Source organism: Atractosteus spatula, chromosome 4 (assembly GCF_055471065.1).
Source record: "Atractosteus spatula isolate fAtrSpa1 chromosome 4, fAtrSpa1.hap1, whole genome shotgun sequence".
NCBI classification, from domain to species: domain Eukaryota; kingdom Metazoa; phylum Chordata; class Actinopteri; order Semionotiformes; family Lepisosteidae; genus Atractosteus; species Atractosteus spatula.
Genome location: NC_142709.1, coordinates 30,319,338 through 30,336,712, shown reverse-complemented (window position 1 = coordinate 30,336,712; position 17,375 = coordinate 30,319,338). Strand labels below are relative to the sequence as shown.

General features: G+C 36.1%; 1 protein-coding gene across 1 annotated transcript in view; it reads right to left on the bottom strand.

The window, feature by feature from the left end:
- The window catches only part of ubac2 (UBA domain containing 2), a 96,661-nt gene that overhangs the window by 63,450 nt on the left and 15,836 nt on the right, over nt 1–17,375 (bottom strand). The window lies entirely within an intron of this gene.

Genomic DNA, 17,375 nt, shown 5'->3' with positions numbered 1-17,375 from the left:
GTGATTTTTGTTCATTCTTCCTAGTAGAATGGGTATCCTCAAGTAGAAGTACTATCCTCAATTCTTTGGGGATCATTAATGGACTGCAATCTTCAAATCTTGCCATCAATTTTTGATTAGATTTAAAGTTCAGTCTTTGGTCTCATGCTTCTGTTCATTATGCTGCTAAATGTGAATTATCAACATACAGTAGTTTTAAATAAATGCAAGCAATTTTTCCTCTAGGATTTGCCAACATTTTGCATCATCCATTTCCCCCTCAATCCTGACAAGCTTCCAAGTCCCTAATTGTTCAGAAATATTTCGATAGAGCATGATACAGCCACCACTATTTTATGACAGCTGGTGACAGTGTTGCCAGATGTAAGGGTTTGCATTTAGACCAAAAAGTTCAAGTTATATCTCATCTGTCCTCAAAACCTTCTCCCCCGTGTGCAGTATATTGCTTATGAGATTTAAAATGAGCCTTTTTTCAGAACTGTTTTCATTGGCACTCGTTCATACTGTACACATCAGCTTTGGTTGAGGACTGTCATATTGTTGATGTGTGAACACTGACTCCCACTGCAGACATTGTACTTTGAATATCCTTCATGACATCCTTTAGTGTGAAATTTTAAAAACAGTTTCCTGACTGGCTGTTGCTCAGTTTAGAAGGGTTACCTAATCTACGTACGATGGATCACCCACTTCTTAATAAAGGACATGACTGAGCTGGGACAGTGACAAAGACAGAAATAATTTCACCACTTTTGCAAGCATTCACACAATTCATCATGTATCCGAGTTACTTTTGGACTACAGAAACAATGGAAATTGAATACCTTTGCAACTGAAAATAATCTGTTTTTGTGTTCATTTTACTTATTTTACACATATATTTTTAACAACAACTTGGAGTTGTCTGTGCCGATTTTACATATAATGTCCAATTTGAAAGCATTGTGAACTTTTGCTGTTCAAGTTTAGTTGATATGTTCATTATCATATTTTGTTGCTGTTCAAGTAGCAGCAAAATGTGATAATGTTGCAAGTGGGTTACATCAACAAATCACTGTAGTGTATCGGAAAGATGGATTTCCTAGATTAGACCCTGTTGAGACTCTTTTGTGCATTAGGTGCAATTAATTCAATCAAATATTTTAAACACGGATAAGAAACAAAATCTCAAAAATGTAAAAAAAAGATCAAAGAGTCATGTAATGTTCTGAGAAATTTGAAGCAATATCAAAATTAAATTGTTACAAAGTATCAGGCAGGCATTAGTTAATTGAGCATTGACAAAATCCTGGCTACATTGACACACAGACCTGATCAGCCTCTGGAAAAATCACTACGGGATATTCCATCATTTTGTCCAATGCAACTGTGGAATACTGGATGGTCAAGGCCTTTTCTTATTGACAGGATTGATGAGTTCGATTCACTCACAGATATTCTACTGGATTCAGATTAGGAGAAATAGCTGGTCCTATCAAAAACAATATGTTCTTCTTCACTTCAGGAATGGCCTGTATGAATGTAAAAGACTGTTAGCTCAAGAAGTTCATCAAAGTATTTCTAAGCGGCTGTCCTCAATTGGTAACAATTGTGTTCTCATATCATCAACCTTCTACCACTTGAGAAACACAAAATTCAACAGACACACAAGTTAACTTCCATCAGGTCTGTCAAGAGCAAAATGGTATTCATTGGTGAATACACCAAAACACTGTCTGCAACCACCTTTCACTTTTCACCCCTCTCTCTGACACACATCAGAGAAGTTCTTTGGCCCTCAGAGATGGTGATTTTGTCTCTCAGCTGTCAACATTAACACTAAATGGCTTCCAAACACGCAGATCTTTTTCATGCAGACTGCAAACTGCAATCATTCTGCTGATGCGCAGGTCATTCTTCTTGGATTTTGTCTTGGCCAGCGAGATTACCTTCTGCCTTCCAAGAAGTGATTCATCCCTTACAGTGTCAGATTCCTGGTTTCTATGGACTAATACACCGATTGTTGTAGCAGAGCAGCATGCACTCTGGGCAGCTTCTCCTACAGACATCCCACTTTCAATCATGAGGATAGCAAACTAGCAATTCTCTTTACTCAATCAGGACATGGTTAGAATTTTCATATTTTTAATGGGTATTTTACAATTCCTCAATCAGTTCATTTAGTTTTGGCAATTATAACAAAATAAACATGAAACCTGGCATTTTTTATGATATCACGTGACTTGAGCTCAGTAATTTGTTATCCCAAGGAACAAAACTGCTCACTATTAAGATACAAATAACATATTTGCCTAATAAGCCATTGATGTAAAAAGACTATTGTGTTTTCAATAAGCACCAGTATGTACTATAGATGATAATACATTACAAGGAATTGCTTCATCTGTTGAGGCTCATTATGTCCCTGAGCACTCGTGCTACTTTTCTCAAAATTCACAGTAATATAGAAGAGCAAACTGAAAGAGCTGTTGTTGTCCCATAAAACATTTTTTATCAAGTTTAATCACATTCTTTTTTCTATATATTTTTCTGCTCTTCCTGTTTGCAACCACAGTTTTGCCTTTGTGATTAATACAACGTCAAAGTAAGTCTCCCCTTTAAATGCCAAACTAAAGAACTACTAACTAAGCAACCTTTTAAAAGGGAAAAAAAAACATTTATATCGTATTTCCAGTCAACTACATCTTTATCATATAAATCGCATTAAAGGGTTTATTGACTCTTTTTGAGGAGGTGGGGAATTCCAAGTAACCTTTTTAAGTCTGTCATACAACCACTTTCCTAGCAGTCTTCGTGCTGCATTTATTTCATGCTCAAACTAAAAACAGGTGAAAATATTTTTTTATGGGAATAGTTATATTAATGATCAGTACATTCTGAGAAACACTTTTCAGCAACAAAAACAAAAGCACACTTAAAATATTTTTAGGCTACTATACATTTAGGGTTTTCATCAAGGTACTATAAGCAAATATGCACTTTTGCAACTGAAAGTTGGGCAACAAAAAACAACCATTCACATATGATTTCTCAATTTCTTGTCAAGGAACAGAGGCAATAGTTAAGCAAGCTCTGAACTTGAACTCTTATATGCAGTACTAACACACTTAAGAAAAGTCAATTCATGAGGAAAAGAGAATAAACCAACCACAACTTAAATATTAATATAAAATTAAATCTATAATAATACTTTTTAAATACATTTTTAAAATAACAAAACAGTGTTTTCCTCCCATCTGAATTGAAGCAGATGTCAGTTCTAGCTTATTGGTAAAATGCAAAGAAGACTGAAGGTGGCTGCGTGACCCTCTGGTCTAACTGCCTAACCAGACTCTCTTCTCTGCTGCTGCTCAGTGACCAATGGACTCTGCCCATCTGTTGATCCTGATCCCTGGAAGACTGAGGCGTGCAATGAACGCACAGATAGTAACACTGAACAAAGACAAATCAAGCACCTGCTGACCTTGTCCTCACCTCCACCCCAGAGACCTGTATGCAAATCCTCCACTCCCTGTGGATCCCCCTGCTAAAATAGGTCTCTCATTATGGGCTGTACCCTAGAAATACCTGGCTGAACAACATTAATATAACATTAATTATATTAGGACTTGAAATTATTTTTTCTCTCATTTAACATTTTTTTTATTTTTCTTCTTACCATGAAATCTAATCAAGGTATCTTAAGAACAGCATTTCTCTGCTTAAAAGTCGTATTATTTTAAATAAGTAAATCCCATCCTAAAAAATCAGGAAAACAAAACATCAGACAAAGGGGTTAACAGAGTCAGATCTCATCTTGGTACCCTTGGCAACACTGCTGACCTGGCAGTACAAAAGACTGTTGAAAGAAAATGATTTCAGGAAGAGAAACAATTCATCTCTTCCAATAAGGGTGTGAGTTGAGGGGGCCCCTTTGCTGAATGCGAGTCTGAGAGCTCTGAGACCATCTGCATGGGGAAAGATGAGGAACCGAGATGCAGTGTTTTTGGTGAAAACGAAGCATTCTGGACTCTGAAACTGACAGCAGTCAAAAAGCCTGAGAACGTGGTGACACAAGAAGAGAGACCTTCAACAAGTGGCCTCATGGAGCTGTCAAGCAAGGTAGAGATGTGAATAGTTGGGCAGTTTCAGGCAGTGCTGTCAGGTTTTTGGATATTGGGCATAAGGTCGAATTGGGATTTCCGATGCTATACAACAGTTAACCCCAAACAGAGGGGTTACAGGACTCCACCTCAGGTCACTTTTCTTTCACTTTTTACTTTGCAGGTCACAGGTTGTCACAGTTCCCCACTCTAACCTCTTAAAACTATATCACTTGGACATTAGACAAAGACTTTTATTTATTCTACTGCATGCTCCCAACGCATAGTGTGATTTGAAATATGGCAATTCTTAAGCTTCTCAAACAAATACAGAAGAGCACTGCTCAAACACTACTCTTAAAAAAACTCTTCCTTCAGAGGAACCTGAAACTAATATTTGTTAATTCAAAGTAACCTAATAATTACTTGTGGAAATAATAATCCATAATAACAATAATCCAATTATTTTAAGATTTCCCATAAGCACACATTAAAATCAAATAAATGAATATGTCACAAAAAAAGTTTTTTTATTTTTAAGTACATTTAAGTTAGATTCATACTGCCACAAAGCTCTTTATAACATTTTTGAGCTATCAGTTATTTACTCTTTTCTCATTTTTTTGAGATAGTAGATAAGACAAGATAAGATCACTTTATTGTCCATATACTATACAATTTCTTGTATTAGGAATTTGTCTTTTCGCATACCCGGACTTTGCTCTCCATGAGACACACAGACAGGGAGAGAAGCTTGGGGTCACAGTGCAGGGTCAGCCATTTATATGACACCCCTGGAGCAGTTGGGGTTAAGGGCCTTGCTCAGGGGCCCAACGGAGTAGGATTCCTCTGCCGGCTGCGGGATACGAACTGTCAACCTTCCAGCCACAGGCACAGATCCGCTCCGCCCCTAGGGCCACCACACCACGAAAATGTATGTGTGTATAGAGCATTAAAGCTATTAATGTAACATATATACTGAGAGGCATTAAAACACAATAAATGCTACAGTATATGTTTCAAACCTCATTTCTTGTATTCTAATACCTTTCCTTATACAATCTATTATATTTAAGTAAGGAGCTGTGTCAGCATGCAGGCTCCAAAGAAACAAGCAGAGGTTAATTTCACATTGTCGACAGAAAACAACACAATGTTTGGCTACTGAGCCTTCTTCAGGAGCATAGTGTGTGTATAGTCTATTATTACATTACCTCAATTCCAGCAGGGTTATACTGCCATCTATCTATAACTTTTGGACTACTTTTTTCATACAGACCAAAGCAATAAAAAACACTGTAGGTGATAGGTTACTGACAGCTAATATCAGAATCATAAAAATCCCCTGTAACTGTCTACTAGGCTAAATTTAGATTTTCTCATTTCATTTTAGCATTTCTGCTTCTGAAGTGCAGATCTGTCAGAATAAAAGTCTGAATTTGGCCCCTTTGAAGATATCAGGATTGTAACAGGGAAGATATTTGTTTTATACACAGACTAGTATATAATTACAGTTTAGAATCACTGAAGATATATTTACCCAAAACGTCTTTTAAGACAAGGAGCTCTCCACAGCTCTGAATCTCTAGTGACCTGCTGAATTCTCTAATCAGCTCAGGTCCTAGGTTTCTGTCAGAACTGAGATCCCCGATTCTGACTTACTATGGGACAGGAATGCTCTCTCAGCGATGTCTGGGTTCACTTTTGAGATTTTTTTGCACTTTTTTCTGCCTTGAGTAAACCCCTTTTTGAAAGGTATATGTTTTAAATCTGACTGAATACATGACAGCATCTTGGGTGTTGCTAAAGGGTGGAGGGGTTATCAGTTTAAAAGACTGTCAAATTAATGAGCTATCAATGTTTTCTCTTCATTAAATGGTTTTAATTCTGAAACTACAACTTTACTTTAGTTTAAATAAGAGAGAGACATACTTTTATAGATTTTTAATACACATGGCCGCATCAGAAAAAATAAATAAATGTCGTTCTTTGCATTCTGGCTCTGCTACCTTCTTTAACACATGAAGAAACGTAAAGTCCATATCCGAGCCATAGTGTCACACATCCTGGTTTCTGCAGCTTTAAATGGACTAGAGAGCAGATGACCCCAACCTGGAACAGGACATCAGTCAATTACATGGATTACCCCAGGCAATTTTGGTACTCACTTATAATACTACAGTAGGTAAACTGCAGCAACTGGGGTACCTGACATAGGGTACACAAGCAGTGACCACAGCAAGGACTGGAACCCAGTGTCTGCCAGTCATGTGTCCAAAGGTTACCTGCTACACAATGCCACCTACTATTCAAATGAATGAAACATACTTCAAAATGTTGTTGTTAAACAGCTGTGAAGTTTAAATCGGCAATGTAAAATGTACGCCTTAGAACAGGGGTTTGCAGGCTTTGCTCCCTGAAGATGATCACTACCACTGGTCTTTATTAATTAATCAGTTGAACTCATTATTTTAAAATTAGGTTAAATTGACGGGTTTGTTGGGTCTTAATCAGTTTGCAATTGAAAGGCACCTGTAGAAAATTCAGATCAATGGTCCCCCAAAACTGGAGCTTCCCACCCTGCCTTAGATTACAAGGCCAGTATGTGGAATGGCGCACACATTCCAAATCTGGCAACGGATCCCTTTCAAAATGCCAAAACCCCATCCATACACATTCCAACCCAAAAGTCCCTATATTCATTACTCCCTCTACTTAAAAGCCTTCCACAGAACAGTACACCCAATGTCCAAAATACATTAACTGCTGCATTCTGATTCTGTTTTTATGTACATTTCTTCCGTGGTTATCTTGTCTCTTGCACTAGTTTCTCTTCTTTAAAAAAATCTGTCACGCAGACAGTGTTGGACAAGTAGGAGTTGTTATCCCAATGTACAGTATCTAACCCAATCCACCTGGATACATAAACCAACACTCTGCTGCCTTTCATGTTAGAAAGGTTCCCTCTTCCCACTCTATTCAAAGCAAGAGTGACAAAGCGACTGCCTTCTGCATTCTATGAATCTTCATTTCCTATATGCAATACATTGTTCCACTCAGTATTATTTTTTCTGAATTTTGCTTCTGACGTCATCCTCAGTTGTTTGTATGGGACCACACAGTTATAAATGCATCCTGATATTTATTTTGTTTTGAAATTGGTATATTTGAAATGAACATATATAGCTATAGTGTGTTAAGTTTTAGCAATTCAGTTTTTATATAATAATTTATTCTTTTAACATTATTATTAAGAGCATACGTGAGAACCCAAGTGCAACATGAGTCCTTATCAAGCTCTTTGACATGGTTTTCACTCACCACAAAAAGCCTTTCTATAGAATTAAATATTGCAATAATCTTTCTACAAAAGTCAATCTTAGAGATATGGTCCCCTAAACCTCACTTGCTACAGAGACATGTAATCTATACGGGGGAAGTGGACTTTCAAGGAACAGAACGATTTCAGTTTGAAGTAAAATACTACAAATCTCCAAAAGCTGTCACCTCAACTAACAGAAATGTGTATAAAAAAAGATGTGTCTGATATATTAAAAAATATAATGTATGCGACAATTAATAGTGGTAATTAGCCAGCGCTCATTAAATATAAATCTTTAACATTCAATAAGAACCACAATAAACCCACTTTAGCCTTACGATCCAAAATCAGTAATAATCACTCCTGAAGAGCTACATCGCACTCACAGTCTGAACAATTACTACAATTACTTTTAGTAATATTATGAAAAATCTGGAAAATGTTAAAATGAATACCAACCAAGTCAATAACTGATTCACAATAATTGGCCCACAGGTACACAGGTAAAGAAAACTTCATACACCTGTCATTTATTGATCAACTTTCAAGTGAACCAATGGTGACTTTTTGGTGGTGTTCAGTTTTAGTTTATAGTGGAAATAACACCCAATAAATCAAGTTTATAGTATTTGGTTTTCAAACAAATGAAATACTGTACTGTGTTTTTAAAAACGATGGTCAGCAGGGGGCTCCAAACTGCCTCAGCCTGCAAAGACTCTTCTACAAAGTGCAGGCTGGGTTCTCCAAATCAGAAGGGCAAGTCTGCACCTGGACTTTGTCATTGAATGGAGTCTCATATGTGGACATGGATACAACATGAGGAATAGACATAGGTACCTAGTACACATGTACTTCAAAGGGTCTGAAACATGGATATGGGCTGGGCACCATAACATGTTATTATCACATTGCAAGCTTTCCATCCTTCTATTATTATTGCACGGCATTTCTATGTGTAAAGTAAACTGCTTTATATGCCTTCTTCACAGCTTGACACAAGATACCTGATATTAAAGACTTTGCTGATCCAAGAAATAAAAGAAGGTATCACTTAGGCATACAGATCAGAAAGATGTGGCTCCATCTACACAGTGACTGACAAAACTAGAGGAACAGGCCAAATTGCAAACCACACTTGTATGTACTGAAATGTAAACAATTACAAACAATTACTCCTACAAAGGGGAAAACACATGAGGCACAACATTTCTCTTATCACATGAGTAACACTCACAGTGGATGAGAACCATTTAGAGCATATGACTGATAAAAGTCTTTGTATGATATTTGTTTGCCCTGAAAGATGGAGAATAAATAACAATTAATAAATCTTATTAATTGTTTATTATATCTTAAGTTGCAAGTTACATCCCAAAGCATTTTACAATAGGTGTAAACAAGTTAAAACAAATGATGAAAGGATAACAAATTACAAAATTATACTTATAAGTCTAATTAGACAAGCAGTTGGAACAGAAGACACATGGTCATTAGACCCTGGAGCAGACAGAGACACTGATTAAGTATAAGCCTTTCTAAAAAGAAAGGTTTTGAGTCTAGATTAAGATGGACATGGCCAAAACCTATAATAATTATGAATGATAATTTGTGAAATGTAATAGTTGGACAGTACTATAATTTTAATGAAATGTAATTAATTTCTCCGCTGTCTCTCAGTTTGGGAATACTTATACATGTGTAACAAATAATGATAATAGTATTTTACTTTTTTAGTTTTTATTTTTCGTTACAGAATTTTCCTAAATTATTTCACTCATAATGGTGTGCAGTTTGAGAATTTTGATTAAATCATTTTCTTTAAAAATGTGTATACATTATTCATAATTTAACAGAATGAGACATCACTGGAAGGGGGTGAATACTTTTTAAAAGCAGTGTATGACTTTGAATCTTCAACTTTTATATTGTCCATAAATATCTTTGTTAGCATACTTTGATAAAGTCCATTCACTGGTCAGCCACCCAGTATTCCTTGCTTTTGCTTAAACAGATATTTCTATCTGCTTTTATCACTGATCACATTCAAAAATCTCGGAGATCAAAAGCATAAAGCCCAATTATATTAATCCTTCAATCTTCTAATCGACAGCATATTACCATCACAGTATGCTGCTTCAGCTTATTGTTTGCCATTAGCTGTTTACATCTGCATTATGAAACCACATATTTTTATGAGGTGCAAAGAAAACTGGTGTATAAAAAAGTGGTGGTGCATAGATTTAATCCAGGCTCTTGTGTTAAGTATGATGTATTATAGGATATATTTTTTTCTGTGACATACCAGCTAGGGGATTAATGCTTTTATTTTATTTCTCCTTTTTAAGAAAATATAACTTAGTATTATGTTGGATATTTATTGGGAAGGACTGTGTTTTGTTCAAGTCAGATACAATATTTAATCCTACAGTACAAATCAGACAACACATCGTTAGTCAAACACAATGCATTAATGATTTTTGAGCAGAAAACATCTCAACTGTTTAGCACTCAATTTCTTCCAGTAGATGGGGCACAAGTACGTCAAAGGCCTTTTCACATTTAAAAGCATTCTGATTAATTTTTGCAAGGCAAGTCTGCTTTTTATATCCATAAAAATATAAATAAATACAAATAAAGAAAGCGAACAGAAGTTAATCAAAAATTATTTACCATTTATTTGTTTGGCAAATTTCAGTTGAGTTTTTCTCAAGTACACAGCACTGAAACCACTCTTATTTCAGGTCAGTAGCAACTAGCAACTAGCACTAGTGACTGAAATAAGAGTTTCTCATAGCCAGTAGCAAAGGGATTTTGACATTTTTGTTTGGAGTTGATCTTTTGTCAGCCTTTGACACTACAGGTCATAGGGTATTTATCAGAATAGTGGTTAAGGAGATAAGAGGCTACTGCCTTCTTGAGAATCTACACATTATTGTGTAAAAACCTGAAAGGGTGAAAATCTTATTCCTTTAATTTCACAGCTTTTCTGTAATTTTTAATACAGATATGACAGCTTTGAAGCATGACGTTATGCAGGAAGAAAATGTAGCAAATTATTTTCAAATACATTATATAACATTTCAAACTTCTTAAGAGGTAAAAACACTATAAAATAAGCATGCAAAAAAATTGCAGATCTCTTATATTTTAAACCACTTCCAATATGTGGCAGATGATATAAACAAATATGAACAATATTTGTAGAAAGTGGTACAGGACCTGTGCAATCAGCAAAAACAGCAAACATGAAGAGACTCATTAAGAAATGACATACAGCTCGGAAACCTCATTTTATACCTCTCAGCACTTCTTAATGAAACAGATAAAATTAAAGGAATCATACTGAGAAACTGAAACTAAAGCAAGCAGTCAAAATAGTAACTTTGTAAGCCATTTTCCCTTACCTTTGGATTATTTTGCTCTACTTTTATTGATATAGAAAGTGTCTTTAATGAAGCTGAAGTGCTTGACAGGAAACGACCCTAGCCATACACAGACATTGTGGCTGTTATTACTTGTGAGAAGTGACGCCAGCTTAAACCATAAAAACCTAGAGCACAGCAGAACTGGAGAGGTCCTAGTCTCACAATATTTGAAAATTTATAGATTTTGGCCACTAAACTAATGCAATCTACAATGCTCTTTATAATGCAGAGACAACCAAAAGCTATTAATCCAACATATCCTTATCAAACAGGACAGCAGGCAGAATATTCTTTCTCATTGCAACAATACAATGCAAGACTACAAATGCAAAAGTAGGAATAAATGAATATTTTCACTTAGATTAAACTAGCACTATGGTTTTCATGTTGGCTTATAATAAAGTAACTTTTACAACTCAATGTTATAAAATGTACAAAACAATCTGATTAATTTCCTTCCAAGCTTTGAGAATCAATCAATCATTGCTGTTTGACTGTAGAGAAATAAGAATGAAAGGTAAAATGTTACATTTTTAAAAACAGGTATTGAGAAATGTTTTATTCACTCTTAATCTTTATATTGTCCTGCACATTACATTTAAGAAAGAGTTCAACCTGATTTCAGTACTTATATTTACACACTGAAAAGCATAATAAATTAATTGCCCCCATAAAGTGTTCCACACAGGTAAATATTTTCAGATGCGGTTATGCACAAAACTAAAACCAAAATCAAATTATTATTTCACTTCAGCATGTGAAGCAATAGTGAGGTGAAACACATTACTTGTGGCTTATTTTATGTTACCAGTGCAGTAAAGGGATTTTTGGACTTTACTGTAAACAACAGTATCTGTTCCTCTTTTCAAAAAGCTGCTTTCGGAAAAGTTGTGTGAGGCAAAGTTATTGGATTCATCATGCACTTTAGTATTGCTTTATACAAATTAACATAAACCACACTTACATTTCTTTTAAATTTAATCAAATTTACTACATCATAAATTAATTTTTGGGAAATCTCTCCTGAATGAGTCTAATGAAAAGTGGGTGAATTACAATTTCAAGAACCATTTTCTGCTGATTAAGAGTGAAGAGTGAAATAGTAGTCTATTATCAGAATATATCCAACAGTGGAGAAAAAACAGATGCACAATGGGGCTGTCATGAAAACATTAGAAAGGTTACAAATGAGAAGAAGCCTATTGATCCAATTGTCTCATCCAGCTGTTCCCTGTAGGAAGTCAAGGTATCGGCTTTAACTACATTGACTGGCTTGTTTCATACTCACTACAACCTTTAAGATAAGGTAAGATAAAAACACAAGACCACTCCCCAGTCTCAAAGAATATTATTATGCGGCACAACTCAAGCATCTGGTCTGTTGGTGTGACTGATAAAATGACAGCCAAGTGAAAAAACATAGAGACTAGATAAAAAAATATTGTCAAATAGTGTCAAAATTTGGTTTAAAGTTGTTAAAGTATTTTTGGCAGCAAGTAAGAAAGCTATAATAAATAAATGGTTACAAAGTGATCCCCCAACCAAAGAAAACTGTACTGGTATTGTTTCAGAGATGTATCAAATGGAAAAATTAATCTATCAGTTAAGACTCCAGAAGGCATTTCACACCCCAATGAAAGTACGATTACAAAGTACAGTGGTGTGAAAAAGTGTTTGCCCCCTTCCTGATTTCTTATTTTTTTGCATGTTTGTCACACTGAAATGTTTCAGATCATCAAACAAATTGAAATATTAGACAAAGATAACATAAGTAAACACAAAATGCAGTTTTTATATGAAGGTTTTTATTATTAAGGGAAAAAATAAATCCACACCTAAATGGCCCTGTGTGAAAAAGTGATTGCCCCCCCCTGTTAAAACATAAATCAACTGTGGTTTATCACATCTTTGGAAAGCTGAGTTCAATTTCTCTAGCCACACCCAGGCCTGATTACTGCCACACCTGTTCTCAATCAAGAAATCACTTAAATAGGACCTGCCTGACAAAGTGAAGTAGACCAAAAGATCCTCAAAAGCTAGACATCATGGTGCGATCCAAACAAATTCAGGAACAAATGAGAAACAGAGTAATTGAGATTTATCAGTCTGGAAAAGGTTATAAAGCCATTTCTAAAGCTTTGGGACTCCAGCGAACCACAGTGAGAGCCATTATCCACAAATGGCGAAAACATGGAACAGTGGTGAACCTTCCCAGGAGTGGCCAGCTGACCAAAATTACCCCAAGAGTGCAGCGACGACTCATCCAAGAGGTCACAAAAAACCCCACAACAACATCCAAAGAACTGCAGGCTTCACTTGCCTCAGTTAAGGTCAGTGTTCATGACTCCACCATAAGAAAGAGACTGGGCAAAAATGGCCTGCATGGCAGAGTTCCAAGACGAAAAACCACTGCTGAGCAAAAAGAACATAAAGGCTCGTCTCAGTTTTGCCAGAAAACATCTTGATGATCCCCAAGACTTTTGGGAAAATACTCTGTGGACTGACGAGACAAAAGTTGAACTTTTTGGAAGGTGTGTGTCCCATTACATCTGGCGTAAAAGTAACACAGCATTTCAGAAAAGGAACATCATACCAACAGTAAAATATGGTGGTGGTAGTGTGATGATCTGGGGCTGTTTTGCTGCTTCAGGACCTGGAAGACTTGCAGTGGTAAATGGAACCATGAATTCTGCTGTCTACCAAAAAATCCTGAAGGAGAATATCTGGCCATCTGTTCGTGACCTCAAGCTGAAGCGCACTTGGGTTCTGCAGCAGGACAATGATCCAAAACACACCAGCAAGTCCACCTCTGAATGGCTTAAGAAAAACAAAATGAAGACTTTGGAGTGGCCTAATCAAAGTCCTGACCTGAATCCGATTGAGATGTTGTGGCATGACCTTAAAAAAGCGGTTAAGGCTCGAAAACCCTCCAATGTGGCTGAATTACAACAATTCTGCAAAGATGAGTGGGCCAAAATTCCTCCACAGCGCTGTAAAAGACTCATTGCCAGTTATCGCAAATGCTTGATTGCAGTTGTTGCTACTAAGGGTGGCCCAACCAGTTATTAGGTTTAGGGGGCAATCACTTTTTCACACAGGGCCATGTAGGTGTGGATTTTTTTTTTCCCTTAATAATAAAAACCTTCATTTAAAAACTGCATTTTGTGTTTACTTGTGTTATCTTTGTCTAATATTTCAATTTGTTTGATGATCTGAAACATTTCAGTGTGACAAACATGCAAAAAAATAAGAAATCAGGAAGGGGGCAAACACTTTTTCACACCACTGTACACTTGTAAAACCTCCAATTTACAAAATAGACTAAATTTCAAGGTATGCATAGCGCCATATTGCAGTCATTGTTTGCGATTCAGAATGAGGAAACAAAACATCCAGTGATGTGAAACGGACCTATTACACTGTAAACAAGATGTCTTGTGAATACATTGTAATAGAAATATTTAATGCCCATCTTAACTGAGGTCTTAAACATTATGATAAAAAGGATCACTTAAATTGTGAAGATTTTTTTTTCAGTATTTCTTGTCAAGCACTGATATCACCCTTTCACCACATTCGTTTTTCATCAGTTGTTATTAGAAAAAATGATAGGAATGGCACCTGATTTGAGTGCTAGTTTTGGTTCAGTATCTTAAATGAAAATATATTTCACACTACGAACTGTCAGGTTTCATAATCATGTAATCCCAGGCAGAGAAAATTTCAATATATATGTCCTATCCCAAATTGACAATTTTTGAAAACGTATCGATTTCTGTTCCCAAAAAACCCATTCACACTAAGCAAATTTTGCTACTGATTTAATTTATATATAATGTAATGATACAACAAAATACAAAGCAACATTTTTTAGATACTTTATCTAGACTGCCGATTTGAATGAGTGCAACTGAATTGAATTCAACATATCTACTTTGAGATGGTTTTGCCAACAAACACTACTTACTTGTTAACGCTGCATGCAGGTCATGTTGGAATATTTTCATGGTGAATTGCCTGCTGCAAAACCCTTACTTATTTGCTCATGCATCAAGCTGAATCTCATTGAGAAGCTTCTCAATGGGACCAACATCAGTCCTAGTTGAATATCCCTTAGAAATGAAACAGATTGACTTTTTGCTGATCTGATCCTCTGTTTTGTGTGAGACCACTATGTTCTGAACAGCCAAAAGGATTAAAGTTGTTTCAGAGATCATGCTTCTCATTTGCTTACAGCAGCTAGTGAGCAGGAAGGGCCATTTTATGTCACCCAGAATTAACTCAAACTCTCACTCTTGCCCATGGTGAGACAGTGGTTTGCAACAACATGGCAATCATACAGTATTTTCACAAAGTTCACAATTTTGTACTTAATTTCAAATTTGCAAAATTTGCTATACCTTCAATGAATTTATTCCGTTACAGAAATTTCATACCCAGTATGAGAAATTGCGACTACAGAGGAAGCAATAAATTTTCTGTGGACAGACAGTGTTGATACTGCATAATCTTTTAATAAGGGAAAAAAATGTGACTTAAGGAAACTGAGAGCATCAATGCCCCATCATTGACTGCTTTGTCATGAAGTGGGAGAATTCAGTCATTCAGTTTGAGGAAAATACCAGAATGAGCCAATATCAATAATGAATGACCCAGAGTGAGTGTGCAGAATGCAGGTGTGTTTGCATTAATCATTGATGAGACACAGGATATAAACAACCATGAACATGTTGCTGCTGTAATCAGATATGTTAAAAGAGGGTCCATTCAACAATAAAAAGAGATGTCAAATTATCGGTAGTGCTCATGAAAAGCATATGCTGTCTAACCTCAAAATTGATTTAGGCAATCCAAAAACCTAGTATTATACTGGGGCAGCAAGAGGTGCTTACAATGGAGTTGTACTTACTTTCTGGCAATTTCATAACGTTGTGTGGGGGTGTATTTCCCCTCATGGATGGGATGCTCTCTCTCTCTTAGGTCAATTTTAATCACTTACTTAATTCCATAATGATTTTCACCCCATATTGCAACATCTATTTCCTCTTGGGATACTACTGTAGGTGTCTTCCAATGCCAATGTCAATGACAACATTCACAAAGCATGTATGGTTGCCCAGTAGTTCGATGAGTATGACACGAATGTTATCCATATGTCATGGCCTTCTCAACTACCAGATCTGAACCCAGTCAAGGGTTTATGAGATATTCTGGAAAAACGCCCGAGATAAGAACCATACCATTTTTAAAGCTAAGAGGATGAATTCTATAGGTAGGCTACAGGTTAAAGGGCTAACTTCCAACAATGACGCAAGATGAAGTGGTCATTTTACAGTTCTGAAATGCCTTATATACTGTACACTATTTTTAGCAAGCTGTTGATGCTTTGCCCAATATTTCTGAAAACAAACAAAATACAATACATTTTGCAGTTATTGAACACCAACCCTGCCTGTGTCAAAGGCATGGCTTGTGCTACAGTAGAAGCAGTTGTATGCATGAGAAGGGAAGATTTAGTTTGTTTTATCACAGTGGTTGGTGAACTCACCATGTAAAAGCCCATGTTGGACTGTGTCTGTCAATCTTGGACACCCGTATTTGGAAGCAGATGTGATGACTATGCCCCCTGTGGCATCACAAGATATATACAATTAGTGTATTCTAAAGCCCTCCTTACTATAGGCCTAGAGAATTCCAGAAGTCTGTCAATACAATATGAATACACCTCAAAGAAAACCTGCATCTTAAGAAAATAGATTCTACCCAGGACTAAATCTCTGAACACGGATGCCCACAAGTGAATGGAAACCAATTTCTCCACTCTAATAATAACAGAGAACATTTTAATGTGAGAATTGCAAAATACAGGAATTTCCCAAATAAGATCCCAGAATTTCCTAAAATAAGACAGCAAGTTCTTTTGTAATAATGCTCAGTCCAAAGGTACTCTTTTCATTGTTCAGGTTACCTAGACAGAATCTGTTTTCCAGCCTGGTTAGAAAAAGGAGATCTCTGACTTTTCCGGTTCCTTTTCCCGCTAATCGCCTTTCTCTATTCCTGTATTTATGCTGTGGTCCATTCCTATGGAGACTAGCTTAATAACCTTCCTTGGAAACATTTGATATTATGAAAACAACAAAAAACAGGTGAAGCTAAGACCATAAACATATGTGAAAGACAAAGAGAAATGTCAATAAAAGTAGGATGCTAATATTTGAGAGGTTTTTTAAAGACTCCATATTAACAGCAATTTGCCCAGAGAACACTATGGCATAATACAGAACATCAGTTCAACAACACACTATAGTACATGAACACATCTGATAAGTTCCTTCACAACAGCCTATGATTACATGTAAATGGTATTTTCCAAAGCAGGAGACACACAACCTTTTAATTGAACGTTCATTGCACCTTCAAGCATGGTGACTACTTCTTCAAGACACAGAGCTGCTTTCTGCCTGACAGTTAACAACTTTATCCAATAACAACTTTTATTCATAATGCACCTTTCGAAACCCAATAACATAACAAAAGTACATAATG